Source organism: Mauremys mutica, chromosome 5, assembly GCF_020497125.1.
Source record: "Mauremys mutica isolate MM-2020 ecotype Southern chromosome 5, ASM2049712v1, whole genome shotgun sequence".
Taxonomy (NCBI): Eukaryota; Metazoa; Chordata; order Testudines; family Geoemydidae; genus Mauremys; species Mauremys mutica.
In genome coordinates, this window is record NC_059076.1 from 7756275 (window position 1) to 7778407 (window position 22133).

A 22133-nucleotide genomic window follows, 5' to 3' on the forward strand; every position below is an offset into this window, starting at 1 on the left:
TGGGAGCTGCGGGAAGCAGCGGGCCACAGAATGTGTTGGCCGTGAGGGGGGCATGCCTACGGTCAACGTCAGCAAAATGTCTCATGGCCCACAACCAGATTACCCTGAGGGGCGGAGGTTGCCCACCACTCTCCTTGAGTCTATCACTATAAGGCAGGTTTTCTAATCCTTTCATTATTCTCATGCCTCTTCTCTGAACCTTCTCCAACATCAATATCTTTCTTGACTTATTGACACCAGAACTGAACATAATACTCCAGCAGCCATCCCGCCAGTGCAAATACAGAGGTAAAATAACCTCTCTACTCCTACTCAAGTTTCCCCTGTTTACGCATGCAAAGGTCACATTAGCCCTTTTGATTACAACATTGCACTGGGAGCTCACGTTCAGCTGATTATCCACCGTGAGCCCCAAGTCTTTTTCAGAGTCACTGCTTCCCAGGAAAGAGTCCCCCAACTTGTAACTATGGCCCACAATCTTTGTGCCTAGATATATACATTTTGCTGTATTAAAACATATATTTACTTGTGCTCAGCTTTCCAAGCAAAGCAAAGCAGCCATAATGTCCACTGATTTCTTCTTTTCCCCCTTCCAACCAGATACACCTCCACTTTATCTGGGTTATACCCATTCTGAAGCTGAAACGAATGAAGAAGGCTCACATTATTAATTATTATTATTAATTACAGTTTCAGTGGTCTTCCCTTTGAGCTATGCACTGTACAAACACACATTAAGAAACTAGCGATGACCTGAGCTTACAGTCAAAACAGACAAATGGTGAGAGGGAAAACACAGTATCAGGCTGGGAGTCAAATAGCAGTGCCAGAGCCGGAATAGAACCTACGGGGTATTTTTTTAGTCCAATACCCTATCTGCTGTACGATGCTGCCTCTCTTGTTATGTAGGATGACCAGATAGCAACTGAAAAAACGGGACAGTGGGTGGGAAGTAATAGGCGCCTATACAAGAAAAAGTCCCCAAAAACAGGACCGTCCCTTTAAAAACGGGACATCTGGTCACCCTAATATTATGGGAAGTATCTCACTGTGAATATAGCACACTTGTGTGGGAAGGACTGACGTCTGTGAGACACAGGGAGGGTCTTGGGATATCGCAGAACAGAGATTTGTTATATTGCCTGCAGAAGAGCTGCTGAGATCTGTTTCTCATTTTTTTCTTTACATTTTGTTATGTTGTCACAGATTGTACAGTTAATATTCTGTCAGACTGCCTAGAGCCTGGAAGGGGCATCTTTTCACATGCTTTAACACATACCAATGAAATAAGACTCATTGGATCGGGAATGAATTTTCCGTCCCTGATGCTCTAGTCTCCCCGAATGCTGCTTCGTTTGTCTCAGAGGCTCTGTGCACCATGGTGATCTGTGAGGAAGATAAAGAGCGAGATGTTTCAGGCCACTGTATCCATAGTGGAGATGCCTTATTAAGCAAACAAACTGTTGAATCACATTTTCTGTCAGAGCTAGCAAACCTTATTAGATCCATCAGTCTTTCAGACAGTCTCTGGGGTCTCTCGGACTGCTCAGTGCTAATGGACATCCAAAGAGCCATGGCAGCAAAACACAGCCACTTCCTTCTCTGCCATGCCCGGCTGGCTTGGAACCCATTTTTGCCCATTCCGGGACAATGTTACAGTGTGCAATACCTGCCCTGAGCACCAACCATGCCAGCTCTCATAGCAGCCTGCCTGCTAGGCCCTCACCCTGGACGACTGTGGGGCCAGGTGCCCCTAGCTGCCCGTTTGCTCTGGGAAGGAGGGAGAAGAAGAAGAGCTGGGAGAGGGAAGTCACGCAGCACCTGCTTACTCCTACACCCCTGCACCCAAGCTCGGAGTAGCCCATGCAGGGACATGAGTGCGCTTTTCATGCCCATGCACAAGCGTGAGGTCCAACTCAAAATCAAGACCAAGTATTTTCCTAGGGGAACGTTGTGGGTCGCTTCTTCTTTTAGCTGACCCTGTTAGCTAATTACCACCAGAACTATGCCCGACAGTGGCAAGAACTTGCAGGTTTCAGTGGCAGCCTGAGACCACGACATTCTTCCAGCAATGCACAGCGGTTTTCCTGACTTGCTCTCCTGCTTAGAAGAAATATTTAGGTTCCCTTTTCCTGCTTCCAGGAATCTGCAAGCAGTAGGTGTGCTCCCGGTGGATGTAGTTCATACACAATATTTTAGATTTCAAGGGTCTCATTTACACAAAGGCTGCTTCGTACCACTCTAGCAGTAAACAGGGGCCCTGACGTGGTGTGTGTAAATATATGCACTGTCACTTTAAAGCCCCATCACCTGCCAAAATAGTGTAAAGTGGCCTTAAGTTTTAAGAAGAATCAGGCCCCATTCGTCCTCCTTGGTATCCCTTCTCTGCTATTTCTAAGGCCTGGCCTACACTAGGAAATTAGGTGTAAAATCCACCCCCCTGAACAATGCAGCTAAACTGGCCTAAACCCTGCTGCAAACAGCACTAGGTCACTGGGCGAATTCTACTATCGACCTCACTACTGCCTCTCGGTGGGGGGCGGGGGATTACACGAGAACCTCTCCCATCAACTCCAGCTACATGAATAACATAGCTGGAGACAACATAGCTTAGGTTGACTTACTGCAGTGTCTACACCGCGCTGGGTCGACGGGCAACACTTTCTTGTCGACTTACCTTACTCCTCTCATTGTCAGTGGAGTACTGGGTCAACCAGAGAGCACTCTGCCCTCAATTTAGCGGGTCTTCCCTAGACCCGCTAAATCAACACCAGGTGCATTGATTGCTGGAGTGTCGATCCTGTGGTAGTGAAGACATAGCCATAGTGTCTTCACTGCTCAGAATTTTAAGTGTAGACAAGCCCTCAATCCCTCTTCTGTAGGGGCCAGAACTACAGCTCACAGAAGTGATTTCTGACCTCAGTGGGCTTTGGATGAGGCCCTTAACCAGCATGATGTTGTTGTGCCACCAGGCTGATGTTTGTTCAGTGAAAAGCCTGGAATTAATAATTGGAATTTGTTCCACTTTATTACCTCTAAGTACCTCTTTCTAAGCACTGGAAGTTGGTGGGGGGGTTGGTTTTGTCTTGCCATGTCTCCCACCCCTAATTCCCCCTAGATCGCATTAGTTAGATTAGGCACAAAGTGAAAAACCTGTTTCAGAAAGGCAGATTGACATGCTCTTTCCTGCTTTTTCATACTCTGTGGGACATACAACAAAACCTATTAAAACAGTAAAAGTTTAACAAGGACAGAATCAAGGGGGTTTTGTTTCCTGAATACTAGGACAGCTCTCGCTATGAATGGAGGGGAGGCTAAAGTGATGTGGATGACACCTCTGAAACAGTAAACAAGTTCCTGCTAATTGTGGAGCTTCTCTCTAATTTGAGGTAGGATTCACTCCAGTGGTTTAATCTTCTAGTCTAGAGTTCATTCAGTATTTTAAGAAAATCTGCCTAGCTGAACAGCTCAGGTTCCTGGCATTCCCTCCCCCCACTCTGAAAGAAGAGTGAGAGACTGAAGCTTAAATGGGGTTGTTCCCTTTTATAGACATTCCTACTCAACATCAGTTCATCACATAATTATGCATACTGGGTTCTGGTGCAATTAAACCTTAGGCCTGGTTTGCACAAGGGAAATTGACCAGCATAGCTATCACAGAATAACTATTCCTCTGTTGCTATTCCATTATAATTGAGCTATTTCAAAATAACTCCCCCATATGGACACTGTTCCAAGATAAGTGATTTTATTCTAAACTAATTAGAATGCTTCCAGACTAAAGCCACTTTCATTTTGGAATAGAGCATCCATACAGGGAGTTATTCTTGAATAGTTCAATTGTAACGGAATTGCTATAGCAGAAAAGTTATTTCCGAATAGCTATGCAAACCAATTTCTTTGTATGGACAAGCCCTTATAGACTTTGGGACTTCTTATATTTAGCTGTGTTTACATACTAATTTGCATAATATTACTCATGAAGCTTTGAAGTGAAACTTAAGCTGTTTGAATTTTCCTTTTACTTTGTCTCATGCATACAAAACTCAAGAGTTCTCTGGTAAATTCATATCTAATCTAGAAAGAAAATCTGTTTACATAATTGCCTCTTCATAAATTATCTGAGTTAATCCCTCACTACAACCTGCGGTTAATTTTCTTCCCACAAACACAACAGCATCTTACAAAAAAAAAACCCACCCTAATTTTAAAGTTACGAAAGGACTTGTTAATTAGAATACCAAGAAGGACTACCAAAAAAAAGCATAAATATCTATCTTTCAGTAATGCTGAGGTTGTGACACAAGTCAGGAAGTTTAAAATTCAAGCCAACTTTCTCTTCTTAACTTGCAGGAGTGTAAAAACAAAGTAATTTAGCTTTCCCGCCAGCGAAAGTCTTCATTTACATGTGCTAGCATTTTGCTTGTTAATGTCATGTTAATATTTCAGACAAGTCCATAACAATATTTAAACTACTGACGTTCAGAGTGTGGTTACAGCTCAGAACTGTAAGTGCCCAAAGATTTGGATGATTATCTTAGCCAACCAGGGGCTTGATCCAAATTCCAGGGAAGACAATGGAAAAAACACCCACTGAATCTGAGTCTGAATTACTGAGTCTGTAAAATTGGATTTGAACTGCTGCAGGAATAACCTTTCATGAGAGTGAGTATTTCAGCTATTCTAGTTCCAATCCTGGCTGTGACTGGAAAACAGAAAAGAAAAGGGGAAAAAGCTTACAGACTCAGATTAAAAACATGCATACCTAGAAATGGGCAAAGGTTGATTTTTTTTTTAAAAAGTCTTCTAAGCAGATACAGCGCTGCCTAGCTTACATGTACATTAGAAGCAGAAGGTGGTAAATGAAGTATTTACTTGAGATCAGAGCTATTCTGCTGTCTGTGTGAAGCACTCATTCTGAGAGGTTCAGAGCCTCTCCTGTGTGTTACTGAGCGTTGAAGTCAACAGGACTGAGGGACTCAGCAGCTGTCACAAACAAGCCCTTAGATAGTGTGTCTCAGTATTATCTATTGTGACATTCTCAATAGCCCCAGTCGCTCCTTTCGGAAAGGCAACATTTCTTCACCCTATCACTTTCCTTAGCCCTAGTCATCTACCCTGGTGATGTGACATGACGTGCCTCCCGCTCTAAATTCTGTCCCCTCCTGCAGTCCAGCCAACCAATCTTCATATCCAACATAGAATCATAGAATATCAGGATTGGAAGGGACCTCAGGAGGCATCTAGTCCAACCCCCTGCTCAAAGCAGGACCAATCCCCAACTAAATCATCCCAGCCAGGGCTTTGTCAAGCCTGACCTTAAAAACCTCTAAGGAAGGAGATTCCATCACCTCCCTAGGTAACCCATTCCAGTGCTTCACCACTCTCCTCGTGAAAAAGTTTTTCCTAATATCCAACCTAAACCTCCCCCACTGCAACTTGAGACCATTACTCCTTGTTCTGTCATATGCTACCACTGAGAACAGTCTAGATCCATCTTCTTTGGAACCCCCTTTCAGGTAGTTGAAAGCAGCTATCAAATCCCCCTTTATTCTTCTCTTCTGCAGACTAAACAATCCCAGTTCCCTCAGCCTCTCCTCGTAAGTCATGCGCTCCAGCCCCCTAATCATTTTTGTTGCCCTCCGCTGGACTCTTTCCAATTTTTCCACCTCCTTCTGTAGTGTGGGGCCCAAAACTGGACACAGTACTCCACATGAGGCCTCACCAATGCCAAATAGAGGGGAATAATCATGTCCATCGACATAAACTAAAACCAGTCTCCTGTTCCTTCCAGGCACAACGCTCAGTCCTTTTTCCAGAATGCCCTTCTCCAGCTTCTTCCCTTCTGAGAGTTCAGATTTAGCCAACCCATAAGGGGACCCTCTGCTTCCTGCCAGGCACAGCCATCCTGCTCTTAGGGGCTGCTTAGCTCCAGCCCTTCTGAGTCTCCTAGAGCTGCTGTCTCTCTCACAGGTCCCTTATAGCTCCCCACTATTTTCCGCTTTGCCAATGAGCTCTCACTCTCCGGTACCATCCGCTCAACTTCATCCCACCTGGGACCACTAATCAACCCATCCCATCTAATCCCCAGCTGATCAATACCAGATGGGGACAGGGAGGCAGCTGAGCCAGCACAGGTGTGATTGGTCCTGGCCTGTGCCAGCTCACCTCTGACCTATATTAAGGTACGAGCTAAACAGCGTGGGTATGTTGCAGTAGTTCCTCCATTGTTAAGGTTGCAAGCAGCTGCTATTTTGATAAACCCCCGTTTTAACCTCCTTCCCTCACCCTTTTTAACTTAAGATAGAAACATTGTTTTGACCTGAAAATTTACTCTGGAGGCAAAAGAGAATGTTTCTGACAAGTCTGAAGAAAATTTGTTCAATTATCTTTGAATTACAGGTCATTAAAATGTTACTTTGATTTTAACTGTTGGCTTTTGTCTACTGTGTCTGGCTTTTAGCTCGAAAATTATTTGCTTCAATCTCTTCAAACTTTCTACATAGTTCATGTCTTTGAAAAAGGCATGCAGTGGCTGTATTTGCAGCAAAGAGCTTATCATTAAGCAAAGGTTTTAATTTGATTAGTTATGGATCTTTTGAGGCAAGGCCCTGCTAACGGAGATGTCAATAGGAGGGTTTCCAATGATTTCAGTGGGAATAAGATTGAGTTATTTATGTAGGTGTGACTATTTTACATTCTGTTGATGAATGTCTTTAACTTGCTCAAGTTGGTAGGTACATTATTCAGTGAGCAAACTTTACTATTTTTAAACAAATAGCCAGACTTGTGCCGTAGAGAGGATCCAGAATATGTCATCCACATGCTTCTCCTTTTCTGAACATCAAGTCAAAATCCTCCTACAAAAAGACCATGAGATCCTGAACTGATGCAGGAGAGTCGTTACCAGCAGGACAATGGGCACAGTTATTAGAATGTGGGTACAGACTTATGTGACTATCTAATTCATGCTATTTTAGTGAAAGTGGAACTGTTCTTCAGAGCCATTCTTGTCTAACAGGGAAATAGAGATTTGCAAACAATTCTAAGCCCATAAAACTAGAGCAGAAAAAAAGCTCCTTGTGGATAAATATTGAGGGAATAAGTAAAATCAAGAAATGATTTGAAAACAGTTACTGACTGCTCAGGGGCTACTTCTGATTTGTAATATTTGAGCCATTTGGTTCTTTGGCCAAAAAAACTAATGAGAGACAATATTACCGACTGCTCACTTGCCAAATTATATTTTCAATTTTTTACAATGGTATCTGAAACTGGCACATCTTGTTTTGATTTTACTCACATAATTTAAAAATAGCCCATCTGATTTTAATTGTTATTTGTTTTTAAATTTGCCTAAGAGTTTTGCACGCCTAATTTCAAACCAAAATGTTTTTTATTGTCCAGTTTTAATCTGCTGCCCGACTGGAATGACAATGATTATAACTGGCTTACTGTCAGCTGAGTTACCATTCTGTTATCATCCATAAAACCTCTTCACTTTTACAAATATGTATAGAAATTGGCTATTACAGTAAGCAAAGGTAAGAAAACTGCCAGTATGGGGCACAATTTATTTATATAAAAGCTTTGTAAAGAAAATACATTTTGTACAAAATATGTGACTACCTCTATTGTCTCATTATGGGATTTGAATCCCTTTTTAATGAAAGGTTGGGAAGAATCCTTTCCCTGCTGCACTTCAGCCACCTGAAGACACATTCCAACAAAGATATTTATGAAAGTAAACATTAGAAAGAGGAATGATGATTCAAAGCTAGACCATGCAGACTCTGGGGCTGCAAATCTAGGTCTTTCTCACTGCATTGCTGGACAATAGAGATGCTCACTGATCTGAACATTCAGATATTTGGGAAATTCAGGTTCAGGTTAAATTCAAGAAGAGGCCCTGTTAGGTATTACTTCAACAGAAATAGTAAATAGCAATAATATCTCCTACAATTAGCTCCTTCACTGGAGGTTTTCAAAAGGAGGCTGAATAGCTATCTGTCTTGGATGTCTTAGCCAGAACAAATCCTGCATCTTTGCAGGGGTGACCTTGGTGGTCCCTTCTGATCCTATGGTTCCATGATTTATGGTTGACTTCTGCCATCCTTATAAAGGGTCATCATGACGTGGAAGGATGCCCTCCTAGTGCAGTGGGAGCCTGGTGACTCCCAGACTGTGTGTTTGAGCAGATTCCTGGACAGTCTCTAAGGAAAAGGATAAATGGACACAAATCAGACATTAGGAATGGCAATATACAAAAACCTGTAGGAGAACACTTCAACCTCCCTGGCCACACAATAGCAGATCTTAAGGTGGCCATCCTACAGCAAAAAAACTTTAGGACCAGACTTCAAAGAGAAACTGCTGAGCTCCAGTTCATCTGCAAATTTGACACCATCAGCTCAGGACTAAACAAAGACTGTGAATGGCTTGCCAATTACAGAACCAGTTTCTCCTCCCTTGGTTTTCACACCTCAACTTCTAGAACAGGGCCTCATCCACCCTGATTGATCTAACCTCGTTATCTCTAGCTTGCTTCTTGCTTGCTTATATATACACACCTGCCCCTGGAAATTTCCACCACTTGCATCCGAAGAAGTGGGTATTCACCCACGAAAGCTCATGCTGCAAAACGTCTGTTAGTCTATAATGTGCCACAGGATTCTTTGCTGCTTCTTTGAGCAGATTGACTCCATGATTCCTGTAAGCACTGTAGCTATGGGATCCTCCCACAACTATGAACTAGAAAAAAAAACAAGCTTCCTTACCCAGAATTCATGATTATTAGGTACCCCTGGGATTTTGGGGGTCTCTGAGCACCAGGGATTATGAGGTCACTTTCAATGTCAAATCCTGCCCTGCTGTGAAATATCCTGAAGAACAGGTACAGTGGGCAAGTGTGAATTCCCTGCTTGTCTGCTTTCCTATGCTTTGAACTGAATTTACAAGGAGTGCATTGAGTGCATGTCTGGCCACAACTCCAGCCTAAATTTTCTCACAGTGCTGAGAGCTTCAGTGTGCATCTCCAGATTTGTGTGGATTAATGCCAAGCTTCTGAACTGCTCTGTTATTTGTGTCCTGTGGGAATGAAGCCAATAATTGATTTCAAAGCACACTATTCTGTGGTGTAGGCCCTTTGACTGTATATAAATTTCCAAGTTCAACATTAATAATCAGATTTTCAAAAGAGCTCAGGCCCAGATCCTCAAAAATATTTTGGCTGTTGGTCTCCATTGAAATCCATCAATGTTTGTAGCATAAATATCTTCAGGATTCAGGCCTTTGGAAATCTGGCCCCAGTTGTGGATGCTAAGCCCTTAACAAATTCCAAATCTGAACTTTTAAACACTGTAATCAGAAATGGAGGAAGTGTCCTTTTTCTCATCTAAAATAAGGACCCCGGTTCTACAGATTTGCAAATTCCAGTATAGTGCAGCCTTTTCATTGACTTATGTTTTGGCTACGATAGTACATTCAGCATGTATATTTCACATTCCATGTTTCCTCTCTTAGACTCTGACATACAAGCTGAAGTGACAGTGTGTGTCACAGCATGTGAAACAGCATAATGTACCATGTCAAATATGTGAAACATTTTCTTAAGGTGTCAGCTACCTACAGAATTTCAGCTAGAAGCAGAAATTTGAATTCTCAACAAAGTGTAAAAAATGCATGTACAAGTTGGTATTTGCATCTCCATTTTAGCAATGTTTTTGAGTTCAATATTATGGTGGCATTAGCACAGTTCCATAGCTAAGACCACAAGGTTAGGAGTATTGCTGTCATTATTATATAATATCATCTTGGAAGGTCAGACTTGGCGTTGTGTGTTCCAGTGATTTTCATTTCTTTCATGTGCACACTGAGGAGGAACAGCTTTGCTTAACTGAAAAAGGGTGTATTGGAAAGGGTGTTGGTTTACTGGTGTGGTTGAGTATCAGACTGATACTGGGTTTGGTGTGAATGTTGCCTTAGCGTATGGTTCCTTTGGTAATTTGTGTTGTGCAGAAACTGAGAAACCTTGACACTAAGTTAACAAAGCTGTATGTTTTTTCTCTACACGTGTATATATAGTGAAGGTTTTCAAAGGGGACTAGTGATTTTGGATGCACATTAGGGCACCCAACAAACTTAATTCTTCCCTATAAAGACACGATGCAATCACCATGATTATAATTGAAGCATTAAAATATTTTTGGCCCTAGATTAAATTAACCTTTTAAAAATATGGGTTTTTTTTCATTTATTGCCTCCCCCCAATAGTATCATATACCGTACCGTGTATCCTGGCAAACAGGGCAGAGTTAAGGTTATTTGGGTGTCCTAACTGAAATGTTCTGTTATGGAAATATACAAATTAGTTTTATTGAGTTCACATTTAATTAATTTAAACTCATAAGATAAAGCAGGGATTTACTTGTAAATTCTCAGAAAATTCATCCTGTGCTCAAAGAGTAACGGTGGTCAGTTTGGGGAGAAAACACGGTATTTTTTCACCCATAACAAAGAGGCTGAATCCCTGCTTTAAGTGTAAAGCTCAACTCAGCCATAACTGCGGAGCCACAACCAGTGCCTCTATAACATGCAACATACCTTGGTCTTCAGAGTCCATATCCCCAGCCCCTTTCCACTCCCCAGAGCTAACCTTACGGAGCCTCTCTTCTCTGAAGTCTTTTATTGCCATTGGCTGTGAGTGCTATATATCTTCATTTCAAAGCTGTGGCTTCTGTTAAATTTATTTACTTTCCCCTTCAGCTTTGAAAGAAGGGTTGCTGAAATTTAATTACATTCTAATGCAGCTTGAATAGTAAATGTGCAGCTGTTAACTGATAGCCCCTTCCAAATGAAGCTTTATATCCAACCGGCATGGTCCCAACGGGTGTTCTGGCTAAACTCATTGTTAGGACACCCAATTCAAATGGAAATGGAGATAGGAAATGTAGTACCAGTATATCAGATACTGTACAGTGTACCATGGCAAACCCATTCATCTTCTGAGTTCTACCAAGGATACGTTCAGTGGGGAGCCAATGATGGTAATGGGGTAAAATTTCATAGATAAGAAGCTAATTGCCATTTTCTTCTGGTGTTAGGGGACTACCAGCTCTCATCAGCTGATATTGGCTTGTAATAAATACGGTTGCATTAACCAGAAGTTCAACTGCAGACTGACAGAGAAACAGTTATAACTGTAGCATAGCAGAAATATTGTCAAGGAAGAACTGGCCGGTATGAAAAGCATCAACATAAATCTTCCCCTTAAGCAGGGCAGACAGCCCAGATGTGGCAAGGCAAGGAGAGCACTATGTGTGGTCACACCAAAGGTAGGTTAGGCAGGCCTTTTCTCAAGAGTCAATGATACTGAAAGCAGAGAAAGAATGCTGTAGAAATCTCTGTTTCTGCACAACATCTTTTACAGTGCAGCAGGAAATGTTCACATGTCATGATTTGCCAGAACTGCTGATAAATGACAATGTACTTCTATTTGTATGTAATGAATTCCAGTCTTCGACACTAGGGAATGATGTGTCTCATATCAACACTGTGTAATGATTTACCAGAAAAAGATAGCTTTGCATTCTGTACAGGGAAGAGACTGATCAGAATTGCATAGATCATTTATTATCATCTTCCTGAAACTTAACTCACACACCTACAAAAGACTTATCCAGTGGCAAAATGAGTTCTGAGGTAGACTTTCAATATCCAATGGGTGTTGTCTCCCTAAATTCTTAGGTGCTACTGAAATCTTCTCCTGCTTGTGCTTAAAGATACAATGGAGATTGACACAGGCGATGCTCATCTATGTTTATGCATTACTGGAGCATGTGGTGGTGTAGCCTTCCATTACTTTCTTTTCTCTTTATAGCCATCATTTTTAGGGCAGCCAATTAATCGCAGTTAACTCAGGTGATTACCTTAAAACAAATTAACTCACGATTAATTGCAGTTTGAAGCGCACTGTTAAACTAATAGAATACCAATTTAAATCTAAATATTTTGGATGTTTTTCTACATTTTCAAATACTGATTTCAATTACAGTACAAACTACAAGTGTACAGTGCTCATTTTATATTTTGTCTTATAAATATTTGCACTGTAAAAAAGACAAGAAATAGTATTTTTCAATTCATCTCATACGAGCACTATAGTGCAATCTCTTTATCGTAAAAGTGCAACTTACAAATGAGGACTTGTAGGCTCTAAAGTTTTACATTGCACTCAGAAATAAAACAGTTGTGTTAAAAAATAATTCTACATTTGTCAGCTGCACTTTCACAATAAAGAGATTGCACTACGGTACTTGTATGAGGTGAATTAAAAATACTGTTTCTTTTTTTACAGTTCAAATATTTGAAATCAAAAATAAAGTGAGCACTGTGCACTTTATATTCTGCGTTGTAACTGAAATCAATATATTTGAAAATGTAGAAAACATCCAAAATATTTAAATAAAATGGTATTATTTAACTGTGATTAATTGTGATTATTTTTTTAATCATTTGACAGATCTAATAATGTTCTTTCTACTAGTCTTGGCCCTGTTTCCACTTGGATGGAAGCCAATAACAGTAAAAGCTGTTTTATCTGGCATGTTGGGGGAATGGGAGGTGCCAGTAAGTGAAAAATTCCAGTTAACTAAGAGGGAGGGAGTTTTGGTGTGGGACAGGGTGCAGGGCTGGGAGTTGGGGCGTGGGAGGGGGTGTGGGAGGGGACTTTGGGCACAGGAGGAGTTTTGAGGTGCCCGATCCAGGTGGCACTCACCTCAGCAACCTGTTTCTGCTGCTCCTAGGCAGAAGCACAGCTAGGCAGCTCTGCTCTCTGCCCCTGCCCCGCCCTGAGCACTGGCTCCACAGCTTCCATTGGCCCAGAACCACAGCCAATGGAAGCTGCAGGGGCAGTGCCTGCAGGTGGAGGCAGCGCATAGAGCCACCTAGCCATGCCTCCACCTAGGAGCAGCAGGGACAGTAATAACCTCATGCTCTGCAGTGTTTTTAATGCAGTCCTTCTCAGCTGCTCTCTTCAGCCACTTCAGTCAGTCCATGCCTAAGCAGCATGTTTAATTTTTGCTGTACCTTGCTATTCACTTGTCTTCCCTTTATTTTCTTCACTTCATTGGCTTCCGGTCCTTCTTTACAGTAGCGTTAAAACTTTCACCCTTACATAAAACGTTCTATTCAGACTGATTCTTCCTATCTTCCTGCCCTCTCTTACTTTTTCTTCTCAAAATCTCCAGGCCCTATTTTCTTGATCCGTGGCCATTTCTACATGCAGTGTTTTTTCCTCCTCCTCAACATTAACTCTTCCATCTTCATTTTCTGACGGCCATTTTAAATCCCATCTTAAAAGTCTCTTTCCTTGTGTTTATTTTACTACTTCTGTCTCTTCTCTCCCTCCTCTAGTAAACCAAACAATTTTTCTTTTTGTTATTTATTGTTTTATTGCACTGTCCTGTTGTTTCCCTGACCTCGTGCTTTGGATCAAAGCAGCTATATAAATACAAGTTATTTTAAATAATTGATTACAATAAAATCATGTAAGAAGAACAAGCAAAAATAGACTGCTGGAAGATACGAGGCAAAGGTGGACTTTTAAAACAGGACAAATAGTACTAATTTATAGTATTATGATTTGTATTACTGTAATAGTAAGGATGCCTAGACATGAACTGGGACCTGATTGTGCTAGGTGCTGTACAAAAACAGAACAAAAAGATGGACCCTTCCCCAAGGGGCTTACAATCTAAATAAAATACTTGGGCTTCATGGGTTTCTGATACTGTTATCACAAGGACCTCGATCCTGAAATGAGTTCTTTACGATTGGATCCCTTTGCCCTCATGAAACCCTGCTGACATTAATGGGGTCTGCACAGCTGCAGGTATCCATCCTTTGTAGGATCGTGGCTTAAGATAGGACCAGAGGTGTGACATTTTGATCAGCTTTCTGCAGGTGTTCTAACACTTCCATTAAATAGATGAGGTGAAAATCCAGTGATCTTGCAGCCAATAGGGCTCCCTATGGGCACAGGAGGCTGCCTGTGTGCATCTCTTTGCAGGATCTGGGGCACAGAGTTAGGCTAATAGACATATTGATGAGGCCATTTCTGTCTGGCTCAGAACTCTTCTGATGCCATCTCCACCAGAGTCAGCAGCAAATCTCATGTCAACCTCTGGCTGCTAAACTGGTAACTGGCATTGTTCAGTCTTCCATTTTGCATCTGAAGTGCTATGGTGGTATTTCTGGTTTCAACAGCCCACAAGTCAGACTCCTCTCAGCAGGGCAGACGACACTGGGCTAACTTGAATTGGTGCCCGTTAGTAGCAAAGCCTTTGTTTTACTGCATAATCATCCCCCTTTCATAAAGCAGATTCTAAGATGCCAACCTGGGTTTTTCAATGAATAATTCTGGGTAAAGACTGCAGAATATTTTTGGCAAATATTCATTACAATTTTAAATGACTGTGCTGCGATCACACTTGCAGGGCTCTCTAGTGATTGCTTTCCACAAACATACAGAGATATGATTGAGATCTACCATGACAAATGTCCATGCAAAATGAATCTCCAATTCAGATGCACAAGGAGTCAGGGAAACCAAATGTCAGATCCACGCACTATTGTCAGAAGAGCTTGTGTACTTCTCCACTCAGGGAACAGAGCTAACAGAACGGGACTGATTTTCATATCCTTACTCTCTCTTAAGTAGTCCCATTGAAATAAATGGGATTAATTGCAGAGAAAAGTGCAACTTAGTGTAAGATCAGAATCTAGCCCTGTGTGAATTACCTGCCCAATCAAAGCTAATCAGTGCATACAGAATATCAAGGAACAAATATTCACAAAGAATAAAACCAGTATTCAAAAATACAGGCCAAAAATTTCATTCAATGCTTTCAAGAAAAAAATACCTTCAAAGATATCACCTTGTGTCTAGTCCACAAACAGGAAAAAAGAAGATAGTTACATGTCCAATGAATGTAATTGTGAGTTATTCACTCAGATATAATAAATTTTACTTTACGGTACCACAGAGGCCCCAGCTAAGCTGAGTCTCAGTGGAGTATGTGCTGGTACACACAGAAAGACAGTCTCTGCCCCAAAGATCTTACAATCTAAGCAGACAAGGGGTGGAGGAAAGTCAGCACTGTTATCATCACATTACAGATAGAGAGAAAAGACAGAGATTAACTGACTTGCTCAAGGTCACACACCTTGACTCTGGTGGAGCTGGGATCTCAGTCCCCTAACCTCAAAACCATCCTCCCTTTCCAGAATTAATAGTATATTCCTGGTGTGGGAACTTCAATTATGTCCTCTGCTGTCCATAACCCACTTTAAGGACTAAAAGCTCAGCTGGGGTACATTGGCATAGACTCACTGACTTCAACAGAGCTAGGTCAATTTATACCAGTTGGAGATGTGGCCCTGACTCTACCCTTAAAAATTGTCAAATGGCAGCCGACATTTTGGACAGATGCTCTATTCAGAGAAGCAACAACGAAGGAGTTTGTTAATCACCTGCACACAGGTGTGTTCTATTATTTCTGTGACACTCACTTAAAAGTTTCCAATTTTACATCCAACAATAAGAATTTAGGCCCTGATCCTGCAAAGGCTGGTGCATGTATGCAGCTTGATGGGCTGTGAGGAGTCCCAAGGCATACGTTTTTGCAGGCTCAGAGCCCTAATAAATACAATTGATAATGTTCCAAATACTAAAAAGTTCACTTTTAAATGATCTCTTTTCTCCCCTTGCTCCCAGCCTAGCAAAATACATTCACACTGAGCTAGTGAACATGTTGGTCTTTTTTGCTGAAGCTACTTGATATGTTGGGTGTCAATTTAAAGTTTGAGCCTTGTCTTTAAAATGACACCCAACATATTCCAGTGGATCATCAAGTAAGCAGATATAAATAATTAGGAGATTTCCTTATTATTTTTAGATGATGCTAATTCTGTCTTCATATGCTGGCAGAATTCTGGCACACTGAATAAGAGAGCGCTCTGTAAATTCTCTGCTGAAGTAAACCAATATTTTCCCTTCACTCCATTTTTGGAGTCCTTTTCCCCCCTTAAGTTGGAAATGACAAACTCCAAACCCAACCACATGTTTCTGCCTTAAGTATTTACACAGTCAATAACTAATTCAAAGCTAATCTTCAATTTACTACTAAACTATTCCCCTAGATGGGTTTAAAACACTTCTCCCAGTTGAATTTTATTTATTTTTTAAAATGTTTCATTATCCACTACAGGTTTTGCTTTCCAGGACCTTGTCATGTTTTGGATGTGATCTCTCTTATTGTGGTAACTGGCAACCACGCCTGTGATAATAAATCAAGAAAGTACAGCTGGATGCCAGAAGAAAACATTCCCCACACTTCTGTCATCTTTAGCCACGTGACACTGACAACACTACACTCCAATTTAGGCCAGAAGTTGACGCTGTCTCTGGAACCAACTTTATGGGGTGGAGTGGGAGGGGGAGTTGTGGCTGTTTTACACATTTTGGCAAGGATGTGGCCACCAGCTAAAGGACATCACAACTACAAAAGTTTAATACAAAGGATACTCATTTGCATGAGAAAGGCAGCTCTCTCTATAGCAACAGGGGGAGAAAAAGCTCATAGGCCATTCTTCTGTTTGGGGGCCAGAGATATTTCAGGCAGCTGATTGTGCCTTATTCTATTGGGCTCTCAGTCAGCAAATATGGTATTCAGTACACTGCTGACTGCAAACAGACTATTATCCTCTGTAAAAGTGCTGGCTGTGCTTTTTGCACAGTGTTAAGAGTTAATTTCATGTTCAGTGAGTGTCTGAGAGAGGCATATCCATTCCTTCTATTTTTCGGTTCTTTGTAGTTCTTTTTTCTCTGTCAGTTATTGAGGTACTCAGCTGTCCTCCTCCGCCCCATTAGTTAACTCTTCTGGAGTGACAGGTTTATTAGAGCTCCGTGTCCCAACGTCAGAGCAGTATCTGAATGGTCAGTAAGTTCATAAGCCAAGATGGGAAGCTCAATGTACATAAATTCATCAAGTTCTGCCTCACCACCCTTGAGGCAGCACAGAGATTTAAGTTCTTCTGTCTTACATTCCTGTGTACATTTTTATTTCATGACTTTCAAGAGTGTTTGCGGTCCATTTAAAGAAAATGGGGAACCACTCAGGGGATATGTGAGTTCTTAAAAAGAAAAATAAAGAGGAATTACGCACAGATCAGAGCAGTAGTATTACAAGGATGATGTCTAGGGTCATTCAGTGAATCTCAGTTCTTACCACTCACTCAGATACAGCCTACAATTTCTCTTAACTGCTGGCCTACGCCGGCTGAACGAGAAAGCAAGGGCTGTGCTTTCTGTAGGCATTTAGTATAAAATTATGAGTTTAGCATTGCTGAAGAGAAGTTGAGGTTAACATAACACTTTCATGATGGACATTCTCTTTTACACTAGTATCAGAGGGGTAGCCGTGTTAGTCTGGATCTGTAAAAGCAGCAGGATTAAATAAAGACTGTGAATGGCTTGCCAACTACAAAACCAGTTTCTCCTCTCTTGGTTCTCACACCTCAGCTGCTAGAAGAGGGCCTCATCCTCCGTGATTGAACTAACCTAGTTATCTCTAGCCTGCTTCTTGCTTGCTTATATATACCTGCCCCTGGAAATTTCCACTACATGCATCCGACGAAGTGGGTATTCACCCATGAAAGCTCATGCTCCAAAACATCTGTTAGTCTATAAGGTGCCACAAGACTCTTTGCTGCTTTTACACTAGTGTAACCCCACTGACTTGAGTGGAGTTTCTCCAGACAGACAGCTGGGTCTGTCAGATCAGAGTCGGCCAGCCTTTCATCAGCTATTTTTAAACTTTCTAAAAAATAAGTTTGGAGGCTTAAAATGTATCGTATTTGATTGGGGCCTCTGAATAATTGGTCTTTTTCCTTCTTTCTTTCATTATTGGGTCAGATTCTCTACCCAGTGAATCTACTTTGTGCTGCTGCAATGGCACAAAAATATTCTTAAACAAAACGCTGTTAACTGGATCCATAGGGGTTTGTCTAGTGTAGGCGACGCCTCAGGAGGCACAGGGCTGGGGTAGCAGCACCTATTACTTTCCCAGCTGGGGATCAGGCTAATTTAATGGTTTTGCAGTCACTCTGTGTGGCTGGGGAACAGGGCTGTGACTGGAAAGCCAGTAAATTAGCCTGATCCCAGCTGCCAAGGCAGCCCATTGGGCCACAAGCACCTGCCATAAAACAGAGTCGCAGTGGTGCTGCTCTAGTTTTCATCAGGGATGGCCACTGGAATAGTGACCCCCCCACAAGGTGCCACTTTTGCCCCCCTCCCAGCCCCAACTTCGTACTGTGCACAGCTCAGCCTAGGGAATGGATCTGTGGCCATTACATCTGCACAGTGGAATGAACTGGACTTTTTCCAACAAAGACATGTTTCCGATACTTTCTGGAGCTCCTGTTGAGAAGTTTCCTTTGAAAGTGTCAGGGCGTGTGCGTATAGTCGCCCTGAATGAGAATTACTGCTTTGCTTTGTTGAAAAAAGTCACATTTTGAACGAAGTTATGTACGTTTGTAAATCTGTGGCAGTGCTTGCACAATGGAGGATTTCCCTTGCCATCGGGAAGACAAAAGGAGGCATGGCACTGTGTATGGTGTGTATGAATGAGTGGAAGAGAGAGGAGTGCACAGGGAGAGTCCTCAGGATCACAGAACTCTCAATGCAATTTTCTGCATGAAACATCAAGAGGCGCATTCAGCCACACCCCAGCCTTGTTCAGTAGAGCTGCTGTGATTCAGTGCTGTCCTAGGGGTAAGCGAAGGATCTGGGGAGGATGCAAAGAGGCTGCACACCTCCCTTTTCTCTCTAGTGCTTACTATTGCAGACAGGAAGTGCAATCTCTTTCCTTGCACAGGGATGTCAAAGGCCTCTAGTGGGATCCTGATCTGTCTAGCTAGTGAGACTGCAATCCAGAAACTGCTGGAGCAAGAAAGCATAATGAAAGGAACCCTGTCAACTTAATCCAACAAAAGGTTGGATCTAAATTAAGAGTCCCAGTCGTAGAGCACTCCAGCGTCTTGATGATATAAGATTAGTATTTCCTTCCAGCGAACAAAAATCCCAAAGGGGCTGCAGAGGCCAGTTGATTTAACAGTGCACTGGGGTTGACCCTACCACAACAAACCAGAGCATGTTATTTTTGCTGTAATCACAAGCACAGAACGCTTCATGGAGCAGGATATTTATACACCCAGGGTTTTGTTGTGGCTACTCAAAAGAGCAGACGAGCACAGCAATAAAAACAGCATTGTGTGTGTTTCTATCGTAAGCCCATGTAGACATCCAGTCCTAAATACCCTCTGCCACTTGAACCCCTGCAGTATAAATATGGGTTGTTGTTGTTGTTTTAAAATAGAAACGCAATGGGCACTTTTAAGCTCAGAGATTAAACCTACTGCCTCATCATTTAGTTCTCTCCCTGCCATATGGCTGGTCTGATTCATCCCAGCCGGCAGTGGGAGTGGCACACAGTTCAGAGATGTTTTAAGTCTCACAGTAGTTAAGGGCAAGAGGATTTCAGTGTTGCTCGTCTTTTAGAGGCTCGAGACTCGGATATAACCAATTGCTCATGCTCATGGCTGGCTGGTGTAATGTTGTTTTTCTCCCATGAGAGCAGTTGCCGAAGGTGGGAAGGGTTGAGCAGGAAAGCCCTTCTTTACGTTGCTTTTTGTAAGAGTATTATAGTTCAAATTCTCCTATGTCCTAGGCTGCACGACCCGCTATAATGTAATGCAGCATATGCTCTCAGTTGCAAATTTAACCTAATTCCCTCGCAGCAAGAGCAGCCACATTAAGAAAGGAGAGGCTGTGGTGTGTAAAAGCAATTTAAGCTGGAACTGTTGGGATTTAGCTGAAATCTAACATTCACTTACCCCAAAAGTTTATCACTGTGCTTTTTGAAATGAAGAAAATAGATTACATTAGGTGGTAATTTACTCCAGTCTGCTCTGTAAATACCAAACAAATCATTTGATCTAATAACAACACTGTGGGACACAAAAGAAAAGGCAGAAAGGAAATGCACTCGCTTTCCTTGCAAAGGGACGTCAAAGGCCCATATGCTCATACCCTGCTGTGCAGTGCGCAGGAGCAGTTCACCACGGGGGGGGCAGCCCAGGCAGAAGGGAAGGCAGCTAAGGGGCACACTGTCCCCACCTATGAGGCTGCAGACACGGGGAAGAGGGACTTGAGGAGATTTCATTGTGCTTGAGGCAGCAGTAACCCCTCCAAAAAGCCACAAAGCACAGCCACAGACCAGGAACCAAGAGCAACAGGGACCCCCAGCCTCCGTGGCTTGAGTAGAGGCTGCAGGAAAGGTCAGAGATGTGTAACCGAGCAGGAGCCATGAGCTGGATCAGAGCTCCCTAGATCCTTGGCTTGTGCTGTTTCTGGGCTCCTCCCCTTAATCACTGTGCACCCACATCAGCCCCACAGTTTTGAGGAGCGACTGAGGGGCTCGGTAGCTGCATTCTAGCCACAAAGGTTTTTGCATTACCCTCCCCGCCATCACATTATTTCGGGCAGTGTCACAGGCCCAAATCTCTCACATTTAGGTTCATTGGCGTTTCAGCCAGCAAGTTTTCTTTCATTTTTAATATAGCCTAAAGGCCTGTTGACACAGGCAACTGAGGGCCTGTAGGGTTTGTGTTACACACAACGGTCCCCAAATGTTATAGATGGGACCATTCTGCATTATAAACCATGCACCGCGTCCCCATAAAGATCAGCAACCATTTTCACCATGGTGGGTGCCGAGAGGTGTAAATGACACTCCCTTGCAATAGCCCATCACCCATGGGATTTCAATCCCAGGCAGGGCAGGCAGCAGTAATGTCTCTAATTTAAAAACAATGAGCTGTATGTAGAATTACTCGGAGATTACTGCTATTTAAGATAAAGGCTGTGCATGCTTCTGTCAACTGCCAAATAATTGAAAATCAAAATATGACTTAATCAACCAACAACAATAGTGTCAACCTGAACACATTGGATTTCTGACCAGGCACTAAACAAATCAAAGACAAGCATTCAGGGGGAAAATATGCATTGGAAAAGCATATTCATTTACCTCTATTAACATGTAAGCCATGCTGTGTATTATCCAAGTTAATAAGAATGAGATCCCTGCACATCAGAAATGCCTAGGGAAGGTAACAAAAATATTTTTATACATAAAAGACAAATGATTATGCTTATACGGCAAATAAATGGTCTAGACATACCCAGAGTGTAATATTTGCTAAGTGCTTTTTGTACATTGAGGGGGTTTAAAGGGTTGCATTTGGCAAAATGCATCATTTAAATATGACACAGCATGGGTTGCAAATGCTTGTTGAGACAGCAGTTGGTAATAGGGTGAGCCAGTCTCCATTAACCTTTGCAAACCAGACATTGTAGATATCAGCTTCACTTCTATATTTACAGCTGCATTTCTCTACAATTCCCCTGCTGAGGTAAGATGTACAACTACTCACGTCCTTTTAGCCAAGAATGGCTTTTCTTCAGGCCTATTCTGGTACTTGATTCTGCTTTGACACAATCTTGAGTCTTTTATTTGATTGGATTTTACATTTTCGTTTCACTCGATTTCCACCAAGCCTTTTTGTAAAAATGGAACCGCTACCCTGTACAGTGAAATTTACAAGTCTCCTTTTCCTTGTTAGTGTCTGGTGACAGTGAGCGGGTGCTTGGGTGGCGCATCTTCTTCACCCTGAAAGGGGATGGTCCTACCTGACAGAGTATCTCCTGAGTAGCTCCAGCTAGCAAGGCTGCTATGGTGCTTTGAGCTTCACCTGAGCACTGGGAACTTCTAGGAGAAGTTGGCAGTGCAAACAATGTCTTCATCCCTCAGGAGTGACTCCTGAAATCCCACTGGCCCCTACAGACTCTGGAAGGTGCAAATTCCCAGCATACACCTCTGTGTCAGCAGCAGCTAGAGACCAGTTACTGCAGTGTCCACTACTCACTCGCTGTTCCATCAATGCCCCTCAGTCCCAACCTGCTGTAACCTTGGTTTGGTTGTTCTCCTTCCACCTCTCCCCAGCCAGAAGTT

At 42.3% G+C, this 22133-nt stretch overlaps 1 long non-coding RNA gene across 1 annotated transcript in view; it reads right to left on the reverse strand.

Moving 5' to 3' along the window:
- Positions 1-549: 549 nt before the first annotated feature.
- Positions 550-22133, reverse strand: part of LOC123372074 — a 67341-nt gene continuing 45757 nt past the window's right edge. Inside the window, exons 2-3 of the long non-coding RNA XR_006580081.1 lie at positions 1280-1386; positions 550-639 (exon numbers count right to left, since the gene is read on the reverse strand). This is a non-coding gene — a long non-coding RNA (uncharacterized LOC123372074). The remainder of the gene's footprint in view (positions 640-1279; positions 1387-22133) is intronic.